The sequence below is a fragment of the Sminthopsis crassicaudata genome, chromosome 4, assembly GCF_048593235.1.
Source record: "Sminthopsis crassicaudata isolate SCR6 chromosome 4, ASM4859323v1, whole genome shotgun sequence".
NCBI classification, from domain to species: domain Eukaryota; kingdom Metazoa; phylum Chordata; class Mammalia; order Dasyuromorphia; family Dasyuridae; genus Sminthopsis; species Sminthopsis crassicaudata.
In genome coordinates, this window is record NC_133620.1 from 149539027 (window position 1) to 149546022 (window position 6996).

The following is a 6996-nucleotide window of genomic DNA, read 5'->3' on the forward strand; positions in this document are numbered from 1 at the left end:
AGTTCTTCCATCTTTACATCTAGCTGGTGCTTATACAGAGTTCCTCAGGAAACAAATAGGATGATTTGATATTCCCATCTTTTTAATATTTGTCACATTTTTTTGCCACCTATAGTTAATGGCTTTAGTGTAATCTATAAAGAAAAAGGAAATGTTTGTTTGGGGAGGGGTTTGTTTGTTTTTTTTATTTTTTTTTTCCTAGAATTGCAATGGGCCAGAACTCTGGAGAAATATATTTGAGGAAAGGATTCTTACAACAAGGTGTTAATTCAGTGGAATTGATAAGACAATGGTTATCTAGTTTAGCTTGGTGATTAATAGTTCTCTAGTGTTAGGATTACTAAGTGAGAACTCAGGTTGTCTGGATGGTGACAAGGTGAGAATTCAGGTTTTCTGGACAATTACAAGGTGAGAACTCAGGTTGAATTGATAGAGGGGGCAAGCTCATTGGCTGGGGTGGTTCTTCCCAGAAGCCCTTGCATTATCCCACGCCCATTCTCTGGGAGGATAAAAAGAGACAGCACTGGGCGCAGAGAGCAGATCGGCCTGAAGAAGGATAAGAGTTGGAGGAGATTCAGAGCCAGGATTCAAGAGGAAGACTCTGAATTGCATCAGGCCTGACGGGGCTCTCTGCAGGAAGGGAAGTCACTTCTAAGGACAAGAGTTAACAGCAACTGCCTGGAGACAACGGTTCGTTACAGGAAGAAGAATCTGTCTGAGAGATTTGAGTAGACACAGCAGATCTCTTCCCAGAGAGCGATCCAGCAGCTTCTGGAGACGACAGCTCGCTACAATTGGCGCCCAACGTGGGGCTCGAACCCACGACCCTGAGATTAAGAGTCTCATGCTCTACCGACTGAGCTAGCCGGGCAATCTTTAATGGAGATCCATGTGCAAAATTTGGAGCGGTGGCCAATAAAATTTGCCATTCTGGGATGGTCTCACAGCATACATTAATCTGTGCAAAATTTGGAGCGGTGGCCAATAAAATTTGCCATTCTGGGATGGTCTCACAGCATACATTAATCTGTGCGTTAGTATAGAATGTGAACTTAACTTGTTAAGGGCTAAACCAGGAATCTCTTATAGCTGAAATGGGGCAGATGTTAGCTAAATTCAATCCCTGGACCTCATCCGACTCATCCCCAGCCCCAGAAGCAACCTCAGCTCCACCCCCATTCAGGAGTAGTACTATAGAGAGTATAATCAACATAATGGAGGAGCAGAGTTTACTTGTAACCTGGGTACAGATTGCTAAACTCTTGGCTGCATTAAGACGCACATCCCCTTGGTTCTTAGAGGAAGAAAAGATAGATGTAGATAAATGGAAGCTAGTGGGATATGAAATGAAAGAATTTCAAGCAAAAAATGGGCCTCGTTCAATTTCTGCAGAAGTATTTTATATCTACAACATAGTTCAATTAGCCTTAAACTATCAAGCAAGTTGTAGGAGAAGGAAAAGTTCTAAAAATGAACAGAGGAGGAAGTGTGAGGAAAAAAGGAAAGATCAAGATCTTTCCCTAGAGCAAGAGGATTTAAATGAGGAATTATGGTATGATTCTCTTGAAGAAGCTTCAACCCTGCCTAGAGAACAGATTATTGACAGGCCCACATCAACCCCACCTTCAGAGATGGAGGAAGAAAGAGGGGAAGAGGCAGAAACACAAACAGAATTGCCTGTGAAGAAGCCTAAGCCTATGACAAGATTAGAAAAAGCATTGGTTAAAGCTAAGAGAGAAGGACAGGATATAAGTGATTTTATACATGCATATCCTGTGATTGAAAATACTGACTCTGTAGGTAAAAAAAGGAGAAGATATGCACCTTTAGATTTGAATACAATTAAGGATTTGAAAAAAGGTTGTACCCTTTATGGGGCTACATCAGCTTATGTCAAAATGTTACTAGATGGTTTGTCTTATGAAGTCCTAACCCCGAATGATTGGAAATCCATAGCAAGGATATGCCTGGAACCTGGAGAAAATTTATTATGGCTTTCGGAATTTCATGAATTATGTAAAATTCAAGTCAGATGCAATTTGGAAATAGGAGTTAACACACAATTCACTTTTGAGCACTTGGCTGGTGAAGGTCGGTATGGAGAGAATTCAGAACAGACTGATTATACCATGACAATATATGAACAAATTGCTAAGGCTGCAATAAAAGCTTGGGGTGTCCTCCCTGGACAGAAAGATCGGGGAGAGGCTTTCACTAAAATACAGCAAGGTCCCAATGAACCTTTTGCAGATTTTGTGGGACGTTTGCAAACTGCTGTCAAAAGAACTATTGGAGAAAATTCAGCTACAGAAATAATGACCAGACATCTGGCTAAGGAAAATGCCAATGAGATTTGCAAAAGAATTATATGGGGATTAGACAAAGATGCTCCTTTAGAGGAGATCATAAGACGCTGTGCTACAGTGGGAACAAATGCTTTTTATACCCAGACAATGATGAATGTGGAGAGACAGGGTCCCTCCTGGCAAGGGCCTTCTAGAGAAACTCGGAGATGTTTTCAATGTGGAAAAATTGGACATCTAAGAGCTCAGTGTAGATTTGGAGATACAGTGAAAAGACAGGGTGAGAGAAGACCTAAAACCCCATGTCCAAAATGCAACAGAGGATTCCATTGGGCATCAGAGTGTAGAATAATTCAGGGAAATGGGATGAGGGGCCCAGGTCCAGGGCCCCAGGCAAAAAAGACTTGGGGCATGATGGCAGCTGATGTTACACCTAAAGAGCCTTTAGAAGGCCAGGACTCTGATTTAATCAATCAGCAGAGAAGCAATCACATGGCAGAAAGGGATTACCTGATAAGTGAGCCAAAAGGCAATCAGATTGCAAAAATGGATTACACTTGGGGAGAATACCGGCCTTTTAAACCAACAGGGCTGTGTCCAGTGCAAACAATTCCAATGTAATTGCCAAATGATGAGAAGATATTTAGAAAGTGGTAAATAGAAGGTAATTAGATAGGTTAACTGCCTGGGAGAGAGGGTTTGCTTGTATTTCTTCAGCAGGAAAAGGAATCAGATGGGTGCCAACGAGTCATATTCACCTTGTCCATCAGAGAGAGACAGAAAAAGAGAAAGACCTCAAAATAAAGGAGAAGATCTAAGAAACATCTGACACTGAAAGAGCATGGATAATAAGAAGACTGTTAAAGAACTTTAAAAACCAGCAGGAATCATTGGACTTCCTCACACAAGATGAGACTAATGGACAATGGACTTATGGACATTTATAAATTTTCAATTTATGATTATGTTATATACTTCTAGCATGTGTTATGTTACTATGTTACTATGTGCTTATGTAATTCATGTAATTATCTGTAATACTTCCCATATTGATGGATTTATGTTTCAAGGTCATTTATGTAATTATCTGTAATACTTCCCATATTGATGGATTTATGTTTCAAGGTCATGACTGTCCTATGTTCTAAATCAAAAGAAAGGGGGAGATGTTAGGATTACTAAGTGAGAACTCAGGTTGTCTGGATGGTGACAAGGTGAGAATTCAGGTTTTCTGGACAATTACAAGGTGAGAACTCAGGTTGACTTGATAGAGGGGGCAAGCTCATTGGCTGGGGTGGTTCTTCCCAGAAGCCCTTGCATTATCCCACGCCCATTCTCTGGGAGGATAAAAAGAGACAGCACTGGGCGCAGAGAGCAGATCGGCCTGAAGAAGGATAAGAGTTGGAGGAGATTCAGAGCCAGGATTCAAGAGGAAGACTCTGAATTGCATCAGGCCTGACGGGGCTCTCTGCAGGAAGGGAAGTCACTTCTAAGGACAAGAGTTAACAGCAACTGCCTGGAGACAACGGTTCGTTACAGGAAGAAGAATCTGTCTGAGAGATTTGAGTAGACACAGCAGATCTCTTCCCAGAGAGCGATCCAGCAGCTTCTGGAGACGACAGCTCGCTACACTCTAGTTCAATTAGATTGACTAAATCTAATTAAATTAATTAATTAAATTAAATCTAATTAAATTTAAAGATTAGATTAATTTAATCTTATGACAAATAAGAATTCCTTAGTGATATAATGATTGGCTTATACTCAGTATGATGAATGGATTTAATTGTAATAGAGTAAGAAGTCAGAGTCAGACCTAGGGGAGGACTAGAACAGAGTCAATGATAAAGACTCTCATGGTAGTTGTCCTGTCTCCTTCACTTCTCTACTAAGACCAAGGTGCCCCAGAAAGCTAGACAGGCCCCAGGAAAAGAGACAGACTGTGAAGGAGATAATAAAGACTTCGGACTTTATTTCTGACTATTCTTGTGGTGATTATTCTGCTGAAACCAAGGCCCATTCAGAGGACCCTCAGAGAGCTAGCCAGAACATTACATGGAATTCTTTTGCTTTCTCCATAATCCAGTGAACAATGGCAATTTGGTCTCTAGTTCCTTTCCCTCTTGAAAAACCAGCCTGCTCTTCTGGTAAATCTGGATTCACGTATTGCTGATGCTTAGCTTGTAGAACCTTAATCATAACCTTGCTGACATGTGAAATAAACACAATTATTTGAGATGTTTAAATGTTCTTTACCATTGTCCTTCTTTAAAAATATTGGGTTATAAGTTGATCTTTTCCAATCCAGTGACCTCTATTGAAATTCTCAAATTCTCTGACATATTGAATACAGCAATTTGACAACATCATCTTTTAGGATTTTATATAACTTAGCTAAAATTTCATCACCTGTGGTCAGAACTCTCCACTATGACCTGTTCATCTTGAGTTTCCCTATATGACATAACTGATAGTTTTATGTTGTTATTAATGTAATTCCCTCAAGAAGCTTATATTCTAATCAGGAAGATAACATAAAAGAAGGGTGGAGGGGTTGGAAATGAAGAAATATCTGGGCATTCTCCAATTAGAGAGAAGAGTCCCAAGGGCTAAAGATATGAGTTTGGGGATTAATCTTTCAGGATAAAGAGATCTTTGGACATGCTGAAGAACAAACAGGTGATGGAAATGAAGAATGCCAAGGAAATGAAATTATTGTAATGATTTAAAGTTATATTAATACCAAAGCCTAAACTGAGAAGGTCTACAGCTACATGGCACAGTAATAGTGCCAAGCTTGGAGTCAGGAAGATTCATCTTTCAGAACTAAAATCTAGTCTTAAATATTTACTAGCCATGTGTCCCTGGACAAAGCACTTACCCCTGTTTCCCTCAGTTTCCTCATGTGTAAAATGAGGTGCAGAAAAAAATTGGCAAACCACTCTAGTATCTTTCCCAAGAAAACCTAAATGGGATCACAACTGAACCAACAACCTGAGAAGGAGGGGAAAGCTAAAAGGGGTAAATATTATGTAGGATTTAACTGTATGTTTAACTATAAGCACATCTATAAACTATCACTTGCAAACTATCACTTGCAAACCTTTTCATACTATTAATAACTACCTCTTCTACTATATATTCCCTTATATTCTTTCCCATTACTATTATAAATAGGTTTGCAAGTCTCAATTTATATAAATATTTATTGCTAGATATATGTAGTTAAAAATTAACAGTGTGATAGATTACTAGGAAACTAAGATAAGGGATTTTTGGCAGATCAAAATAAGGATACAAAGTATAAACATATAATATCATATCAAGTATAAAAATCCCTGGATATTTTCACTGTGTGATATTAAACTATTTAAGTCTGTTGCTCATAATTTAATTCATTTTATTTTTAATTCACTGAGGAATTTCCAGGGTAGATTAGGATAATGTTTAAAGAGACACTTGTATCCCAAGGTTTAGATGCTGAGACTCCCCAGGGATACAGGGAGAAGAATTATAGGTAATGATTCTGAGAGCTCATCCTATTTCCAAGGCAACAGGGTCAGAGTAACACTGTAGGCAGTGTGTTAGATAGATGACCCATGCAAAGTGAAGTCGAATTGAGTTCCAAAATAGATTAATAGCTCTATTGTTTCTGTGAGTCAAGTGAACCTATCAACCTTTTTGTAACCCACCAATTCTCAGAACAGGGCATGCTTCCATTAGGACAATTGCTTAAATATGCCATATATTAACCACAAAGCCAATGTCTACAGCTCAATATCAAAACATAAGTATTATGGCTGATACCAACATTGAAACATTTCATGTCCAGTGTAAATGATCCCTCACATCCCATTCAGTTGAACATCCACAACAGAAGGATATTCATGATGACTTCAATTGTTTCGATTATAAAATTAGGGACTTAGACTATATGATCTCTAAATTTTACTTTAGGTATACCATTCTGCAATACTATTTGTGGACTTCAGTCCCATTCTTTCCAGATTCCATTTACTATTTTGGGTTGCATGCAATGGAGTGCTGGTAAATGTTTAGAAACTGCTTATGGTCAAGTTGGTAATTCTGTAGACAAAACATATTTTTTAAAGTTTAATCTGTATTTTCTCCATCATTTTTAAAAGTCTAGACAATTAACAATAGCAACAACAACAAAATATTGATGAGTAGCTAAATGTTTACTAAAAGTTTAACAATTGACTTTCACAGGCAGCTTTGAGCTGCCTTGAACACACCCTTATTTATAAATTTTGCAAACCAGGGCTCCAGAATCTGTCTATATGCCAGATCATACAAAAAACACATAAACCCAAAAGTAAAGAGGCATCTAACAAAGATGAAATAGGAAAGTAAATAACAAAAAGGAAATTTTGTGTGACAAACATTCTCTGCACTCATACACAAAATTCAGAGGAAGAAGGCATCCCTATGTTGGCCAAAAATTACTGAATATTAAGGCTAAAGAAAGAACATCAAGTATTTTAGGATCCAACGAATCAGCTCAAAAAGAACATTTGCCTGTGCTGTTGATGTCCAGGTCAGTCTGAGTGCTCCAAAAGTCTTCCATGCCCCAAAAGATGAAGATCATCCAGATTTCCACTTCAATTTTACTCCTTCCTCTAGAAATGCAGCAGTTCAGTTGGCTTAATTCCAATTCTGTATAAAAGTACTC

The 6996-nt window shown here is 38.5% G+C and overlaps 1 non-coding gene across 1 annotated transcript; it reads right to left on the minus strand.

The window, feature by feature from the left end:
* Positions 1-798: 798 nt before the first annotated feature.
* TRNAK-CUU (transfer RNA lysine (anticodon CUU)) lies at positions 799-871 on the minus strand. The gene has a single exon. It is a non-coding gene; the product is annotated as a tRNA-Lys (tRNA).
* Positions 872-6996: the final 6125 nt, after the last annotated feature.